This window comes from Diorhabda sublineata, chromosome 3 (genome assembly GCF_026230105.1).
Source record: "Diorhabda sublineata isolate icDioSubl1.1 chromosome 3, icDioSubl1.1, whole genome shotgun sequence".
Taxonomy (NCBI): domain Eukaryota; kingdom Metazoa; phylum Arthropoda; class Insecta; order Coleoptera; family Chrysomelidae; genus Diorhabda; species Diorhabda sublineata.
This window is the reverse complement of record NC_079476.1, coordinates 41,004,740-41,025,254: the sequence shown is the minus strand read 5'-3', so window position 1 is coordinate 41,025,254 and position 20,515 is coordinate 41,004,740.

Genomic DNA, 20,515 nt, shown 5'->3' with positions numbered 1-20,515 from the left:
GAAATACGAGACACAAAGTTATTATTTTGAAAAAATGCCAGTACGTTCAAATGTTGTGAAATCCCTACCGATTCCACTTATCTCTATTGATACCGACATTCATAACATTTTCCAATATTTATCTTTTAGAAACGGAATTTTAGAAGCTATATCGAACCGGTATCGTTGAAGGTTTTCATACACTTTTTAATAGAGCGCTTTAAAGAAAATTCATGGATGTTCATTTATGAGAATACTTCCAATATTTCTTGAAGCTTGAAACAAAATTTGATTTTAATAAACTGATATAGCTTAGAAACATTATTAATCTTATGATAATATCGTAGATCCAAGAGGTCAAAAATTTGCAATAGAAAAGGAAAAAGTACAAGTAGTATTATTCAGTTTTAATTTGGTTTAATACGTATCTTTATCTCTTTAAATATTATTTCAATTGTGTGAATATTCAATGTTTCCATATTTGATATTATTTTTTCCAATTTAACTTTTTCATGTCATTCTTTAAATGAATCGATTTTGTCTGCAGAATGAATTCCCTCTTATTTTAATTGTTCAAAATGTGTACATTGAAGGATTCATCAACTGATCGTAGGTAATTTAAAAATTTCTTTTTTGGTTTGTCTTGATCTTTTCACTGTAGTGATATCAAATCAAAAGATTTGGAATATCTGGAACCGTTGGTACAACTCATACTAAACACACTGTGAACACCAACACGCGTTTCGATAACCAAACTATCGTCGTCAGTCTCTGAAGTTGCTTAAGTGACTGAAGCATATTGTTCTTTCTTGGTTTACAGAATGAATATTGGAAACGTTTGATTTTCAGTAAACGACAACTAGCTACATAAATTCTGAACTCATTGTTTTGGTGTGAAAAAGTGAACTTAAGCACAAATATGACAATGTATAAGATCATAGTGGAGCTCATTACAACAGCAAGTGCTGGAAACGGACTGTGGAGTTGGATTACTAGAAAAGATTGTGCAGGATTGAGCAGAACTTATGGCCGAAAAAAGCATGTATCAACCGCAGAATAGGAGGCGACGAGGAAGACCTGGAAGGAATTGAAGATACGATGAAAGACGGAGTGGATAGATGATGCACTCTATTTTAATTTTGAAATATGTTAAATAGACGACAGCAATGTTTTTTGGTATTTGATTTTCGTTTCCTCACAAAACCATTAAATGAAGTTTTAACTGACTCATCATTTCGGAATTCTATGACAAATCTTCTAAAATCATCTGCATCATCCTTCTTTATGAATCAATTCGACTGGAACCAGAAAATTTTTCTTATGAATCAGCAGATAGAATATTCAAGTGAAGTGAAGTTTTTGCATCGACGAAAGTTTTATTTGTTCATTGGTTTAATATATTTAATTTAAAATTTGGAATTGCCCCTTTTGAGTATCAAATTAGCCCCCCGTGGGACGTGGGCTCTACATTGAGAAACACTGCTTTTAAATAAACATTGTTGTAATTTCATACTCGATTATTTTGAGGATTTTGCAGTAGGATATGCGAAAGGCTTCCACAAATCGAATGCTGATGTTTTTTAAACGCTTAATAGAGACGATCGAGACGTGAATTGTTCTCTGTTTCTGTATCACAATCAATAAAACATAAAATAAGACAACTAGGTATTTATAGAAAACCGTTGAAACTTTCGACAATGTGTAATTTTTTTTTGCAAATAATTGTATACAATCCTCGAATAATAAAATATTTTTTTCGATGCTGTACGGCTGATTGAAATGTTCCAGTTTTGTGGCGGTTGAATTTTTTTGAGGTCTGCGAAGCTCGAAATAATCATTTATCACTGGAATTCGACAAAAAAACCCTTACGGTCTGGCTAGTCACAACAATGACACTAGTTTATGGAATAAGAAAATAAAATATGTCTTTCCAATAACAGTTATATCGTTTTTTTTTGATACGGCCTAAACATATATATTATTTCAATTTATGTCACGTGAGAGTCATTTTCTTATGACTACTAAAAGTTGTTTCTCAATGGAATCCAAAATTGACTAAATTTTTGTAGATTATCTAATTAATTTGATCCGGAATTATGTCTAAATAATATTGCAAATACAATTGAAAACCTAGTTCAGTTTTTCACTTATGGATTGTTTATTATTACATAACAATACAGCCCTCTTGGACTACAGACAGAATCGTGCATTTCGATAACATTTCTACAAGCCCCTAGATCAAAAAAGCTTGCAGATCCACACTTTGTAGTACAGGGTTAAAAATACTTTATCCCAGAAGTGGAACTGCCGTAAAATCATAAATTCCAGCTTCCCTAGGAAGTTTGTCGTTGAAACTGACCTACTAGTCTGAAACATAATCCACAAAAGCATCAATATTAATCGGTTTGTTCAACTGGAAGAAACTACGTTCCCCAATAGGCAGGCATAGGCCTGCGTAGCCTTTCCTCGATGTTAGAAATCAAATCTATTGTTTTCATTTCTGAACTCGAGTATTACCTCACCAAATCCTTTCCTCGGGGTTTTGGGTAATGTCTTAGAACTTATGATTAAGGATAAAGTCTGGAACTTCTGCACTCGCACTGATGCCACTCGAAGGGAAACTTTCTTTTAAAAATCACCACAATTCGAGCCTTACAGAAGAAACCTTCTCCTATATCAAGACCAATCCCAATAATCACTTCATCCCTCTATTCTACCCATAAAAGATTGAAGTCGAACATGTACAACATCCAAATGGGAGCGTCCAAATATTGCTGGATTGATTCCCATTATTATTTTCCGTTCAGCTTGGACGAGAATTAATTCAGGACTAGTTGGTTAAGATCAAGAATTTTAGAGCTCACTCAACCAATCCCGATTATTGAGATACAAATTTGATTACAGAAAAAATGGAATCTGTGTATTTCCAGCTTAACCAATTCATCTAAGAACAAAACATTGAATAAGCATTCTGTTGTTAGTTATGTCCACAACTTTTCTTCTTTGTTTGCATTGATGGAGTTTTAGAACTGATGACAGATCAATATTTCATATTTTATTTATAGATATGGAATTTTTTGAAATTTAAATTCATATGTGTTTCGGAATAGCAGTACAATCTCTCAGGAAATTCGCTCATTTTTGTTTTGATTTCCATTCAGTAAAATAAAGATAAAATTAAAGTTTCATTTGAAAGTTTAATAAATTTGTTAGGAAGTTATTTCACACTAAACATAAAAAAAGTGTTATTGAAGTTGAGTTTTTTGTATTTTACATCAGTTAACGTAAAAACCATAAGAGTTACAGTTCTGAGATCGATTTTATTCAATTTTTCAGGTGAAAATACGTATAGACCAGACAAATTTGCATCATAATTTCAGATTTATCCCACGCTTATGAAGCGTTTTTGGAAGTTTTGTTATACCAACTTTTTTTTCTTATATTTACCTATAGAATCATTTCCTGAAAGATTGTAGTGCTATTCCGGAACACCTTGTATATGTTTAATAAAAGTTAAGGTATCAATTTCTTTCGATAGAATTATATACAGCGATGTCAACAATTTTGTCGAAACGCGTTTTTCTCTACGACTGTATTTCAATTTTTGAGAAAAAATCATTTTTATCTCCAAGTATGATATCCACGTGAACTGATGTAACTCGTAGTTACTTTCTAGTGCAAATTTTTTCACATTTTTCTACATTATGAGGAATTAATTACATTACGGCTTCATAAATCTACAGAACCGCGTTTCGAGTTATATTAAACTAGAACTATATAAGTAAACATACACGTATAGGGTTTTAAGGTCTCAGATGCGAACATCGTATTTACACAACTAATAGGACACGTCGTCACCAGCGGCAGTGTCATAATTATCTCACTTACTGGTTACTTACTGAATTAATGTTTGAGCAGACACCCCACAAATATTGATTTTGTTTATTTATTAAAGATATAATAGTAGTCATCAATTTTATTTATTAATATAGTTTCAAATTTATGCAAAACCATCACAATCATCGACATCAACATCATAATCGCTGCAGTATGTGCAAAAAACTTTGTTATGTGATGGTATAATAGAGAAAAATGGTAAGTCGTAAAAGGTACGAAATACTTTAAACAACTGCTGCTCGAAACACGAAGAGATGAACTGGATGTACAAATCTTTTGAAAAAATTAACATTCTATAATAGTGTAATCGATGTAACCATACCTTCCAAATGTTTCTCCATCAAAAATTGTGAAATAAACAAGAACCCAAGCTTGCTATACAACCTTTCAGATAAATACCTGCGCACCTTATTAAAACGTATCAACTACTACAATTCATTATATTATACAGCAAAGCAACTCTCGCAGCATTTGTGTCGATTGGCATAGTCCGTATCTTTCAATTCTCAAACCAATTAAATTTTATAGGCTTTTAAATGCAAATTTTCCTTTAAAATCAAATGTAAGGACAATTTTTTTATGTTTAACGCTTCTTTAATTGATTCTTCATCGCGAACTGAACGAGGGCGACCAGAGTTTTGAATTTCAACTGTCGCACCTGTATTCTCGAACATCCCGATCCATTTCCTAATGCTACTGTTACTTGGCGTGGCGTGGCGTGTACGATATTCCGCACGATACAGACGTTGAACAGTCCTCCCCGCTCCCTTTCGTCGCTCCGTTTCGAATGTGGCGCGAAAACAAATACCCGATACTCTTTTTGTACACGTATGTAACCAAAAAAGCCATCAAATGATTTTAATGAATAAATAGGAAAAACAAGAATGAATAAAAAATATGAATTAAGACGTTAGGTCTGCAATAATCTAAGAGCTTAATTTCTTATTCTACAAAGTGAACCCGAAAGCTAAGGAGAGTAACTGGAGTCTGTCCTGTGGATTACCACATGAAGAGTATCTAAGAAATTACCTACAGCTCTTGTCATGTTTGTAAGGAGTTCCTTCGTACGAGTGCGAGAGGTTGTCCATCGAAAAAAGGTACAATTCATATAATCACCTTCTAAAAACCAAAAGAAATAACCCGCATAATCCCCCGGATACCTACCAGGTAAATAGTTCGTGGTACGTAATAAAGTTATAGGTCAAAATGTTAGAGAGGTAAATTTACGTTCTTTTCTTTGTGGTTTTTTGTTTGTACGGAAATGGTTTACAACATGGATAAATATTTATAGTGTTGAGTAATTCTAAAAGTACCAACTGAAGGTGAGGTCCTGTGAAAACAAATGAGAATCAATTACTGAAACAAACTCTTCGGCGAACGTCGTTAAACTTGAATATCTGCAATACGTCGATTCGGCGATTTAAAAATCAGCGTAGAAATTTTTTGGGCTGCTTATTGTTGACAATTTTTGATTATACTGTCCAAGGATTCGGATCCCTTAAATAAATGCGGTTTTCAGTAGTTGTAGTAAACTCTCGATTATTTAGTTTACGGGGGCAGAATTTAAACCCTACACACTGATGTGTGACAGTTTTTTAGCTGCCATGAAAGTAGATTATTCTCAAATCCGGATAATACCAAACATTGAGAAGATTTTCCACACTTAAAATTCTAAATTAGTTGTTTGATAGCAAATTTAAGGGTAATTATTGAAGGGCGACAGCCGGGAATGATGGTTTGAACTAGTGTAGAACTCCAGAAATAAAGAATAAAAGGAAAGGAGAATCAGAAACACATGTTCAAGTTCTCAGATGAAACTGTACCGTTGGACAAGTTTCATTTTATATCTGTTATCAAAACTCAAAACATTTTTTCAGTTTTGGATATTATGCTTCAATATCCGTATCAAAATCTAATCCCACGATTATTCTGTTTGTTTTTTTCATAGAGCTTTACTGTTCTAATTGTTGAAAGAAATGTTAAACACTTAAGAAGTCCATTATACTTTCTGCAGAGTAGGATGAATAATAAAAAATCTAATTGCTCTTTTTTCATTAAAAGAAAATTATAGTTTTCGCGCTGCAGTGGGTTCGATCCTCGTTATTTGAGGAGAGTTTTTAAACTCCAGACTTCAGAGAAACGTGTCGGGTAGCTTAAATTAAAAAATAATATCTTTTCATAAAGTTCTGACGTTATTGATTCTACACAAAAACACACTTCAACTACTATTTCATCTTGTTCCTGTACTGGCGCAAAACTTCTTGGAAATGTGCCTGAAAGATATTTACAGTCAGATATTTAATTTATGTTCTTGGAATATTGTATTTATGTAACAGGGTGAGAATGAGAAACAGATCATTATTCTCTCCATGACTGGAGAGTAAGATTCACAATTCGTTTAAATTGGAACAAACAAGTTACTTATTGCAATATTTGTATCGATTCGTGAGAATAAGCTGTAGTTCTTTCGGGATTATTATCTATAATATTTGATTTATAGTATGGCAGTAAAAAGTATTGGAGGTTGATTTTCAGTTTTACTCGCAAACTGGTTATCTAAGAATTGAAAAAACTACTACTACATAAACTTTGCTTCTTTGTGTATTTGTTTGTGAGAAAATCTATAATTTCGATTTGAATTATATCTCCTATGATCCATTTCAAATTTAAGTCATTCAATGTATTTTCTCTAATTTAATATCATTCGTTAATTAGATTCTAGACACATTTCTAAAGAGCTCTAAATTGGATCCGATCTCAATGTACATCACGTCTGAGAATTTGAAGATTGAAGTAAGCTTATTGAAGCTTGATTTCGATATTGATTTTTTGAAAACATCTTTAGTTTTAATATGCAACCATTTTTAACAATAATTGCTACGATACAACTACCAGAAGCACCTACAGTTTTGCGATGTTTTAAGGTATCAAAATGTGAATCGGTTTTTTTAAACCGATTGGTTGGCCAATCTTGAAATTTCCTATTTATGCGCTTAATACGGTCCAGAGACAATCAATTTTATTGAGAAATATTACGAATTGTGCAATATTATTGACCGTTTAGGGTTAATATTGAAGATTGCACAAAAGTTTGATTGAGTTTAATTTTTATTGCACGATATTTTTCCATTGCATTGTCAATATTTTTTAGTCTCAATCAACTTGACCAATTCTAGTAGATTTTGAAACTGTTCCAAGTTCAGTTTTACAAAATTTTTAAAGTCTGCTTCCTCAGATACAATCGAATCTTTTAAAAAGATTTTCGTGAGTGTATTTCTGCTTTTTCTTGTACCAATATTTCGACCACGACGTGTTTGTTTACGTTTACGTTTAGCCACAAGCAACACAACTAAACCAGAAGCTAAATATATTGTAAAATGTTATTGTAGGGTCTAAAATGGTTACATTAAAATTTTTAATCATTAACAACCAATTTTGACACTATTCTCTCATAGCGTTCCCGAATATTAAATGCAATCATTCAACTATTTTCCAATTTTCGGGGATTCGGATTGAACTTTCTGTAAAATTTCAAAAATTTCTAATAAAATAATGAAGCTACTAATGAAATAATCCATGGTTTACTCTCTTTAAGTCCATCATTGTCTCGAAGAACTGGATTTTCATACATATAAGAAATGATTATGCCAAATGTTTGAGAATTTCATTAGACCATCGCTACGCTTTCGAATTCGATGGTCTTTTCAATATGTAATTTACATTTTAATTGGATTTACTTGTATAAATAACTAATTATTCTCCTTTATTCCCAGATGTTTCCATTACATACAGAGAAGTTTACTATTGCGAGATGAAGTTAGGAATTACGTCATTAGCACAGGAAGCTTGTTTAATCTGCAACATTAAGTCTCTTCAGGTATTCATCCTCATTCAATACTTGATTGAAAAGGACAAGTATTGAATTAGATAGATTGAACGCCGAAGAATTGAAACTAATAAAAAAATTGTAGGGATAGTTGAGGCAACCCTATAGTAATTCAACGATATTCTTAATACGAATTACTTGGATAAATTCAGATTGAAACATATAGAAAACGAATCAAAGAATTATATAGAAATACGCTAGAAATCATATGAAAGAAACTCCACCGTAGCAGCAACAGATCTACAAAACAAAACGAAAATAAGTAGGGGCGTAATTGAGGAAATATTGACAGGGGTGAAAAGTTATACACAACTTATAACTTGCCCATTTGATTAAGTATAGCTCAAATACTGCGAAATTGTTCTAATAAATATTCTAGAGACTCAGATTGAGTTGAAAAATAACGAAGTTGACGTACTTTCAAAAAAGCGTCAAAATAATTGAAAGGGGTCAATTCAAAGAATGTCTAGTAGAAAAAATGTGAATTCTTGATATGGTAAGTGATAAGAAAAGCTGTGACAGCAAAAATTAAACGAACCGATGTAGAAAGAAAATAATAAGAGTGCATCATTTCAACAAAGATCAATGGATAGGAAATATTAATGAAATGCTGAATCCAAACGATCAATGGACATTATAACATTATAATACGAGCGATTCAGTATCTAGTGGATTCTTTCGAAGAGAAAATAAACGTTAACAAATTGACCCACAGACAATCGAACCTAACCCAATTTCCAACCGTTTTCCATTCAAATTCTTTTAATTTTATTGCTTTGGTTTTCCCACAAGTGGACAATTATTATTTGTTAATAATATTCCGTCAATTTCGTCCAGTATAGTATCCATATTGTTCGAAATTTAGTATGTAAATGTTTTCCTATAGCAAATGTTTAATTTATGGATCGATCTGACATACCGGTCTGCTTTTAATTCGCGCAAGCAATTTTAATTGAGGGGAAATTTACATCCGAGGCAGTTTGTCGTTTTTAATGCAAATCGACTACACGCAGGTTCAATAGATAAGATTTGACAGCAAACGCGAATTTACAGACAATTTAATCGTTTTTGTTGGATTAGATTTATTTGTAAACGGTTTATCTACGTGTACGTATGGATTGAATGTACACTTTAAATTCAAAGATTCCAACTGATAAATTTTTCTATTTTCCCGATACATGAGATTTTTATGAGATACGTATGTTTCCAAACATACAAATCTGACAATTTTCATTCTTTATTTTCTCATAATGATGATGAAGTTAGTAATAAACACTCACACTCACTCACAAGAGAATATTTTAAAAAGAGGATTCACAAATAATAATAATAATTTAGTATATTTATAGCACACCCTGTAACTTTAAACCTTTTGCAATCGTGAGAAAATTTAAACCAAAACAATATCACGCATAATTATGTCATCATTTCATTTAAAAAAAAGCTCCGAAAGTAGTCAAAGGCAGTCGTTGTTGCGGACAGAGAGAGTCGCTCCGCGGTCCTAAAGAGAGTCGATTTGTAGCCTTAAGGAGTTGCTTTCGCGGCCTCAAAAAGAATAGCCTTGGTGATCTGAATGGAGTCGCACAACAGCACAAGAGAGCAGTCGTTTTCGCTACCTGTAGGAATCGCTCAGAAACCCCAAAAAACAGTCGTTGTTGAGGACAGAGAGAGTCGCTCCGCGGTCCTAAAGAGAGTCGATATGTAACCTGACTGAGTTGCTTTTGCTGCCTCAAAGTGAGAAGCTTTTGCGACTCGAATGGAGTCACACGACAGAACCAGAGAGGAGTCGTTTTGTGATGCATGTAGGAATCGCTCAGAAAACTCAAATAAGAATCGTTGTTGCGATAGGAGGAAGTCACTCCGCGGCTCCAAAGAACAGTGGTTTTTGTGACCTGGGGAAGCCGTTCCGCGGCTCCAAAGAGAGTCGTTTTCGCGAATTAACGTTCCACGTGCGAACTATGATGAAATATATGTGCAATATTGGGAATTTCTCACATTCCAGTTCCATTAATTGAATAAAAATTTAGATTATGTTACAAATGTCATGCAAAAATCAGTGGGAAAATTTGTAATCTTTGTATTGAATACCATAAGCTTGCAGTACAGAGCTCAAGTATGTAAAAACTGCACATCTAAATTGTAATTTTTGAATCTTCCTGGTTCCTGAATTTTCCTATTTGTTTACATCAAAATTTTCATATATTTTGAAATATAGAAAATATCTTATGCACAAAATTACATTATAATCTTGAATTGTTTTGATCGAGATTTCATTGCATTAAATTTTGTGTCCGAATTTATCAGCTAGTGGTATAAATTGCTGAGGAACTATCGATTTTGTCTTCTTTCGACTTTTAAATCCAATTTTTATCATAAGAACGATACTTTTTTTTATCCCAAACAATAATCACAAAACATTTATAATAATTAGATATGTTCGAACTAGAAATTTATTATATTTTCCTACATTTTTCATTTCTATTATTTATATCTTGAACATTTCTGCGGCGAGTTCACAACAAACAACATATTTCATCCTCACGATATCTTTAGGATCTTGATTGATTCCGTCAACTTTTTCATTCTTTTCATTCCCTAATGGATATTTTTTCTGTTGCACAGAATAACACGATTCATATTACGAAATTTACTGATAAATCCATGTATTATTGTCCTCAGATTGTAGATTAATCATATATCTAAAGTAAAAATTGACTTTTATTGAGAGTCATGAAGCCGTTGCAATCTGGAACGTATAGTGAAACTGATATTGCTGCAAATTGACATTTATTCCACGTACAATACTAATTTTCTTGACAGTTCATTCCGACACACTGACAATTTCAGTCATAGCAAAATAAATCTCTACATAATGCAGGTAGTGAAGTATATATAAGCTATAAATCTAGTCTGCGAGCCCTGGCTGTGATCGAATCATAGGTTACGCGCCTTCATAGGGCTTGTAGTAGTTTAGAACGGCAGTATTTCATCTCCTATTGTATATATATACGGCGTATTTGGGAATTCCGAGTCCGGTATATTCATAAATTTCGACGTTTAGCTTGCCAACGTTTACGTTGACAGTTATTTTCGTTTAGGAGAAAATCTGAGCTGCTTGCTCTTTTTTCTTTCTCTTTTTTCTAGTTTGTTGTTGTCGAATTAAATTATTTACTACCTTTTTTCTCTTTGGGAAAATGCGTAAGTGAATTGTAAACACGTACACTTTTTCATTAGGAATAAATATCAACATAAAAATCATTAGAATTTTCTCTCTTGTGAAAAACTGCTTATTAAAAGTTATGCTACTTTAGTTTTGACATAAACAAATAAAAACAGATATTTAGAATATATTCTTTTTCAAAATATTCTCCATTATGATCATGCACTCTGCATGCGTTTGAACCAAACGTAAAAACATTTTTTCCATTTAACGAGCGCTTTTCCATATTCTCCAAACGTTTTTATTTTTTGATATTTAGAAATAAGAAGTCATTGAGTGCCAAATAAGGACCATACGGTGGATGACCCATCAGTTCCATGTTTTGACTTTTCCAAAACGTTTTTGTTTCAATTAATATGTGATGTGTGTCGTGGTGGAGAATGATTAATCTTCGGGGATTGGTCTCCCTGATTTTTTAGCAAACTTCTGGCAAAAAAAGCTGTAGTACCATTCAGGATTGACCGTTCCACGATGTTCTTATGGAACGGCGGGCCAGTTATTCCGAGAAAACATTTCTTTCGAAGCTTTTGGTGGATTTGGCTCGCCTGGAAAGACTATTGACCTAGACGAATGTTTCAAGTATATGTAAAGAATTCAAATAGCACAGTACGTTCTGAATATGTTCCCCAAATGCCAAACTTTATGATGTAATGTCGAATTTGACATATACACATCATTACTGTCATATCTCTAAACTTAAGCTGCAATCCTCGTAGAAAATGCTCGAGGAGACTACAGGATACAATAAATTTGAGATCAACTAACTATGCACCCTATAATTTTAGAGCAATGAGGCATTAATTTTCTTGTTAGTCATTCCCTTATATCGAGATTTATAGCACGATTAATCGTACAGCCATGCGCAATCCAGAATAACAACTTCAGTTGTTGAATCCTTCATATCTTTCAACGCCATCTTCTGGAAGAAGGAATATTATTTACAGTTACAGTTGATTTTTATTGTTTTCTTTAGATACACTACGAATATAATGACCAGATTTCCAAGGAAAAATAATATCATTTTCATTCGAATTAACGATGAATAGAAAATATTCGTATAATTTGGAAAGTTTTTAATTTTAATTGGGCAATATTTCTAATTTTATTTATATCTAACTATCCTCTTCGTAATTACAAGTTTTATGTTTATTGTGGAGCGTTTAAATTCTAGAACTCATTCATTACAAAGGAAATATCCCGAGTTATTGTTTTTGCCGAGACAATGGGGGAGAATTAACTATAGAATAATGATAACAGAATTTAAAAACTAGGTTATTTTTTCTTTTACCTTCTTTAGATAAGTGTATTGTTGTTCAATTGCGTTAAATGAATTTCCTTAATACGATTCACGATTATTACCATTCCATTCTAGTTCTATATACACTACCGGTCAAAAGTTTTTGTCCACCCCATAAAATAATATACAAATTTCCCCTTCATATTGTGTCAAGGTGAAAATTAAGTAACTGTGAAAAGTTTATGATTGAAGTTTGTGTACGAATTAAGTTTGTTCTCGCAAATTCAGACAAACTTTCAAAAAGTGAAATCAATAATTGAATTGAAGATACCTCGAGTACACTTGATGGAAAAAGCATCCACCAGGAGCTTCGGCAATAGAAGACCACAACCTCTGAAGGTCAACGTATTGTATAGATCAGTATATGTGATCGACGCCTCGAGGGCCCAGAGATAGCACCTCGGATAATTAAAACTGTAACCAATAATTTTAAAGAAAGCTTTAAAGCTTTTGAAATAAAAAACTCGAAAATATATATCAAAAGATGTTGCTTTCAAGGAATATATTCTAATTGTGTAGTGTAATGGGCCTTATTTTTTAAAGAAAATTTCTTAATGGCATCCTTCAGGCTATGAGAATCACTAGAGAAAGTGAAAGAAAATCCAAATAATTTTTCTTTGTATTCTGGTTTCAAATTTTTATCAAGACGGCGCTGAATAGTTTAGAAAAATTTATGACTATTCTAAAAACGTTGATTTTCCTTGTTAGTTTTACTCCGAAATGTAAACTATGCAAGACATATTCATCTGATAAATCTCTAAAAAAAATGGAAATTTAGAAATCGAATCAAATCTTATCCTACGGCCCTTGAACGTTGTTTTAACGGTTCAAAATAAATCGTTGAAAATTTGTATGTGAACGATAGCTTTTAACTTGGTCGAGCTTTTGTTATTTTAAACTCTGATGGAATGAATTTTTGCACACGCTCCGTTTTACTGACGAATTTTGAACAATCAATCTCCATTCGAATTATCACAAGCAGGATTTTTTCATCTCATGAGGTTTTCCTTGAAATTTGAAACTTTTTGATACGATTTTCACTTAGTTGATATTTTGGAAGATTTTCTTTAGTATTTATTAGTTAATCATCACCTTTATTCACTATATTGTCCAAAATTCTGTGTCAAAATTTTTGAATCAATTCTATAAGTGTTTCATTTAGATTAGACGATGTGTAATGGCACTGAATTGATTTAGTTTGATCTATTGATCTATTTTGTACCTTGGACTCTTTATTAGTCAGGTAGCAAATCAAATTTTGAACAGTTTTTGATAAAATAATAGTAATTGTATCTATCTGACTTAAAAAAATTCAATCACTCAAGTGTGGAGATGCAATATCCTGCTCAAACCAATTGTGCAATTATATTATTACCAACTGTATATCTTATTGTACGAACCATTCGGTTTTTCAATAAATTTATATAGTTTGGACTTTTGAAATTGTCTTGTCCAAATAATAGTCTATTAACAGTGGTGTGGATGTCGAAAGAAATAACAACTTTCGGACCTTTATGTTCTCTATGTTGCATTCAATCGTGACTTTATTTGAAAATATTTCTTTTTCTTTTTCCTTTATAGATATATTGCCTGATCCTTTTCTAAAGTCTTTCCTCATCCTGGACATAGATTATCACTCCAACTCTTTCGCTGTCGACATCTATACCGTGCTTCAATTAGAAATGTATCTCTTACCAAATTTATCAGTCTATCGCCCGTTATTCAATTACCAATTCATCGAAGTTACTTACGTCACGTGATCGTCCGACGTTTTCGCTTCTTTCTCGATCTAATAGTGCCGGAGAATTTTCATTTTCGTGGTCTACAAGGAGCGTTTCGTTTTTGATATCTCTAGATCCATTATATTTTTACTTACTTACTTACTGTGAATTGGTGTTTTAGTTTTTGACTTAGATGTTTGTTCCGAGGACATCCCGTGCCCTTATTTGCTCTTGCTACTTCTACCCCATTTTCTACGTTATCACTACTGGTTATATAAGTAAATAATAACATGATAATTAGTTATTTTGGAGGCGGATGCGGATTCTCAAAGTAAAAATTGTTATTATACATAAATTTCAATAAATTATTTCTAAAATTGGCGTTGTGCATGATTTTCTTCTTTCATTGACGACGACATCTTGTAGATATTTCAAATTAAACTTAGTGAGAAGCAACGACTCGCAAATGGTACTATTCCAATGAGTATGGATTCATTACATGATTCCACAACATTTAGAATCATACGTGAAGCACATTGAATAAAACACAAATTCAATTGAATGTTAGTAACCAATTTAATAGTTTGAAAATATTTGAGAGCGATCAGTTCGTATTTAATTTCCAAAACACAAATTCACATATCAGTCATTATTTACTGTGCTATGGCACCTTTAATTGAACATATTAATTCCTTTAGTGAATTATGTAGCATCCTGCCGGTTTTCTAATATATCTTTCACCCCCATGAACATATAGTAAAAAGTACTAATTTTTCCCATCCATTCAATCAATAAAGGCCGAAACCCACTAGCAATACGCCACGCCACCCCACGCTATGTGTCGAATATGTATCCTTAAATTGTCTGCGTACACACTCAGTCCACCACACGCTATCCCACGCCACGCCACGCCTCGTGGGACGATTCAAAATTCTCAATCCCAGCTCGAGTCTCCTCAACTATCCATGGATTTTTCAACTTTTCGTTGATGTTCTGCTTGAAATAATATCATCTACTGTGATAGTTTCATTATTAATTTTTGTACAGTGGATAAGTGAATTCCAGTCTTCAAATTCACATTTTTTTTTTCATTCCTAACCCCACTTCTCTCCACATTTGTTAAATCCTTTTGATCTACGTTTTTAGTAGAATATTCGATAAAGTCATGGAGCGTGATGCGTGAAGATGAAATAAACTAAGTCATTAAGGGTTTCTATTTGGTAAAAACGGAAATGACATTAGACAAAGAACAATCTAGACTTGTTAGTTGGGTCGCTGATTGATTAAAGTTAACCAACATTTCGGAAAAACAAGTGAAAATAACATTCAAGATCGTTATAGGAACTGCCTTCTTTTCGAGACGTGTGAGTAATTGATAAGATTTGAATTAACATTATCATCGAAATCGATCCACATTAGACGCCATTTATTCGTCCTAAGAGCTCAATAAAACTAGTTTTTTAATCTAATATTACTCGATCAATATGAACATCATTAATTTTGTTTGAAAGGAAAAAATTCAAATTGAGATTGTATACCTCAAAAATAGTAGTCGCTTCTTTTTGGAAATTCAAAGATCTCTTAAATTTTCTATAGAGATACTACCAATAAGATAACATCAATCGAAGGTAGTTGCACATGGGACAAAGACAAACAGACAAATTTAACTGACATGTAGTACATTGAAGAAACATATTGTAAATTACATGAATGTATGTAAACTTGAAGGAGACAAATTAAATTTATGGAAATATAAAGAAGTCAGTAGTTCAAGTAGAAGAAATATAGGTTATGTATTGTTGTTGAACCAGAAGGTCGTGAAAATCTAATAAGATTAATTGGAAGAGACGTTTAACCAAACAACGTGTAATTCCAGTCAATTAAGAGACGCGTTGTTGTTATTGAATATGTAAGTTAAAAATATACCAGTGATTTTGATATGATATGTTTTTTTTGCGTTCCCGCCTTCAATCAGCATAGTTTGATATAGTCTAAGTGGTAAGTTTTCATCATAATCGATTATCATAACAGATAAACATCGAGAGAAACTTTAGTAAAAAATTTATAGGTTAAATCTATTTCACAATGTGTTTACATGATTTTTAGTTATGCATAAAGTGTTTTGTCCATAGGATCTTGAATAATAAACAATTAAAGTACTCCATATGATCATTATCAAATTCCTCACCGAAACTTTTTATTATAAAAAAAAAGGAATCCGATTTTCTCGTCATTCAACTATGATGAACAATTATCGATTATTGACGTAATTAAAACATCAAATGTCGTTATTAATTGTAGAACTATTGAAAATTATTGAAATTAAAATGTTATGCTGATAATTGTGTTTTTAGTTATTTCATGCAATTAAATTGAAACATCAAATACAGAATAATAATTGGCAATTGCAATTAAATTATTAAATAGCAATCACTCCGCAAATTATTTGAATTATATATTATTTTTTGGCAATTTAACCATATTGTTTGAAGCTCTGATTTTATTAAAATGTGAATAACTTACCACCAGAGTTTGATTAGTCCGTAAAAACCTTTCAAGAAGTATTGAAAAGTCTTAAGGAATACTTTGTTGTGAAGTTTTAGGGATTAAACAATTTTTATTTAAGTTTTTCTGCAAAAAGGTACTATTAGAAAAATGAAACACACATTTAACTCATTGTTTGATTCTAGTATGTAATTATTAATCAGTGAAGCACTTTGCTTTGAAATTCAAAATACTTCACAATCATTGTTGAAAACTTTCGAGTTCTAGCTGATGACTTTTTATTATTAACAAATTTCCTTTTTTGTTCTCTCAATTTAGAAAGTTGGCTGCCGTGATACAGTAAAACCTCAATAAGAAACCACCTAAGAGACTATAAGTAATACACAGAGGTGGTCAATTTTTAAAAATATGTTAGGAATGAATTGGTAAACTAAAATACAAAAAAAGTTCAATTGGGAGTATGATCTGTCAACTGTCGTTTAACAGATCTAATGGAGTTTCCTTCTTTTCACTAACTTCATGAAGCGTCCTTCTTCAATATCCACTGAAGCTGTTATACTATACAAGAAGATTAAAAGCTCTGAGCTTTCAGCTTAAGTCTAAATAGTGAATAATAGAATCCAAGTTGTTATACCTCTGGATCTTTACCAGTCTTTCGCCTTTTCTTGTTTCAAAGACACGATGTACGATAAGAGTAATAGCGGTAGACATAAAAACATATTTTTTAAGTTACCTCATTATTATTGGAGCACCCGGTACATTGATGCTCTTTTAATATGGAAAATAATTATCATTTAACATTAATCAATACGAAACATTGTAGTCTGTTACACTGGAAATATTACTGGCAATCAGAAACAGTCAACGCCAAAAAGTCACCCTCGTAGTACATGTATATATCCTTGTATTGTCTCCACCAAATGTTCACCCTTCTCGCGACCCTATCCTTGTCAACCGTTTTCTTTGGTACGTATTCATCAAGAGAAACCTCCTGTCTTGATTACTTTTAGGTCCGTTTTGAATACATATGTAACTAGAGTTGTTGAAATAATATTTTAAAGTATTCAGATGGACCCTTTACGTTTGACGATTCACAACCGTTGAAATTGCATTAAAACAAAACACTATAATTAATTCGCAATGCAAGAATTTGCTCTAATTTCACAATATAATGTACTTTGAAGAGAGATTAAAATTATTCGGCTCCTACTAATTGCTTCAGGATGACATTAAAAGGAGTTTATTAAATTCTTCAATTCCTAACCTCAAACAGACTAAGATCGAATAATTCGTTTCACTAGGAATAATTCAAAGTAATAGTCGAAAAATCTATATACAAAGGGACCGATTAAACATAATTCTCTTGTATATTGTAAAATTTTAAAGAACATTCTAATGAAACTAATTCATCGACCCACGGCTTTTCGTTCTTTAGTAGTAGTACGGTTCTAAAGAGATATAATTATTTAGAAGCTCTATAGGTAGTTACAATTGGTTTATAAAATAAATAAACATAAATTTCTTTTCTTTTGTTTCTCAATTCCTAGACCGTTTTATATATTTTTTCTGTCAAATTATCTTGAATATTAAGTTTCTTCTGATTGAAATTTATATTTTGAAATGCGTAAAACATTCGACGTTTCGATCTATTTCGCTCTTATCAAAATATTTGACATTGGGCAGTATATTAATCAACTGCTAGAATTCGAACATTTTAAAGGTCCCATTAGGCAGATAGGCTTCAAGATCTATACCAGGAGGCGGCAATTTATTGAGTCAGGAGAGTCAAAAAAAAGTTTTTAAGGAATACCAATCCATAAGAAAATATATCTATTTATTAATATATTTATAGTGTTTTTCACATCACAAATCACCCATAATTCAAGTTAAAATTAATAAAACAATTGGAAATGTACTCAAAATCCTAAGTTTTACTTCAATAACAAACTCGTGTTAGAGACATTCAGAATATTTCCATAAATTTTGCTTATTACTTGTTTAAAGTTTCAAACATGACTCGGAATTTTCATTTGTTAATTGGTTTCTTACTTTACTTTTAATTATGTTAATGTAAGAGAACGTTTGCTCGCACGAATATATCGATCCGTCAGTACTCCAACTTCTGAGTTCTTCACCGGAATGTAATAAAACTGGAAAACTATTCCATGCGTCGAAGTCTCAACTCGCGGCATTTCTTTCAAAGGTGTCCACTTGCTTTTAAACTCTATAAATGTGTCCAATTCACAAGGCTTTACTCTTTAAATCGATAAATCGCATTTTTAGAGATCCTGTTTTTTTTGACAATTGACAATTGTGATACATAACCTCAAATATTTTGGGCGGAAATGATTCGGTACAAAGAGCTTCTTGATGTACTATGCAATAAAACTTCTGTCACCTCTTTGATTTTTCCTGTTATACTCTTGGCTCGATCAGTTTGTATTGATTTGTTTTAATTAGATTCCAATGTTTCCAAGGCATTTTTACAGGATATTCGATGTATTCCTTCCTTTTTGGTTTTCAGAGCGGTAACAATCCTAAAAATTCTTCTTTTAGACCTTGGGAAGACATTTATCTCTTTAGTAAAATCAAAAATCTTTCCGTCTAGAACTGCTCGCAAACAACCTGGTCAATTACGTTTTATTAACAGTGATATCACTAATGATTTTATGTAGTGTAATATTTTCAATTCATCATTCATGTTTTTATGAGTATTTTTCTAGAAACTATGATAATATTTCTATATATTATGCGATGTGTCTTCTGGAATCTAATTGAACGATTAAATTTCCACCGAGAATCATAAAACTAAAGTCATTACGAAAATAAAACGTTTCAATATATAAAGTCTCTTAAATACTCTAAAATTTAATATTCATGAACAAAGTTATCTCTCATCCACTGGAAATATGTAAAACCAATTTCGCCAACGGTTTCGTGCTGTTAAGGAATTATTTGAGAAATTTCATCCATGTCGACGATAGCAGAAGGTCTGAATTTATTATTCGAGAAAATGATGTCGAATCTGTAATTTTTAAGTAATTGCTCCGTTTCCACATTAAAAAACTTCATTAAATTAAATTTTTAATTGGGAAAAAGTCATTATCTTATAACAATCAATAAAAATAATGGAAAATATATTGAGGAAAAAAATTGGAGGAAATGAAATGTAACGGATATAGGATTGTAATGAAAAAACTTTTGCTCGACTTACCTTATAAAAATTATTATTCATATTGTGTTTTATGTATACAGTATGGTGCAAAATAAAAGAAATAAATTCTTTATTTCGTATACCACACCAGTTTTTAAGTCTAAGCGATGATTTCCGAGAAAATACAAATGCAATGAGGTTTTCTCACTTTTTTCTGATTTCAATAAACCCCCTTGTATGAAATAGACCGGAATCAAAGGGAAAAATTTTTTCCATTTTCAAATTTGACAATTTTAAGGTATAGATATACATGGAGATTCCGAAAATCACCTTTTGGTTCTGAGCGATGTTTATTTTTTCTACTTTTTTCGGCTTGAAATTTTTTTCTTCGTAACTTTTTGATCACCCAATTGGATCGGTTGTTTCCAAACAAAAATGATTTATACCTGCAATAAGATGTTGTCTTGGTCGCAACTACTTTAACAACGTCTTTCCAATTCTCGTTTCTTTTTAAGGGGATACTCAAAAAGTAACTCATCGAAAGAATATTGAGGTTGTACAAATAACTCCACAAGTTATAGAAATGATTCGTCTTGCTCATTATATTCTGGCTCAAAAGTAAACGATTGAAGCATTCAGTTTAGGTTTCGTTGTATCCAATGGATAATACAATTTATTGTTCATAAATTTTTTAGAGAAAGGCAAACATCAAAGTTATAAGAAAAACCTCCCAAATGATGTATTGCAACACCCACCTTTCTATTTGGAAATTGTAACGATGGCGTCTTGAAGTACACATAGTTGTCGTTAAAACTAAAAGATTTTTCCTTGAAATCACCGGTTCCTTTCATCTGCA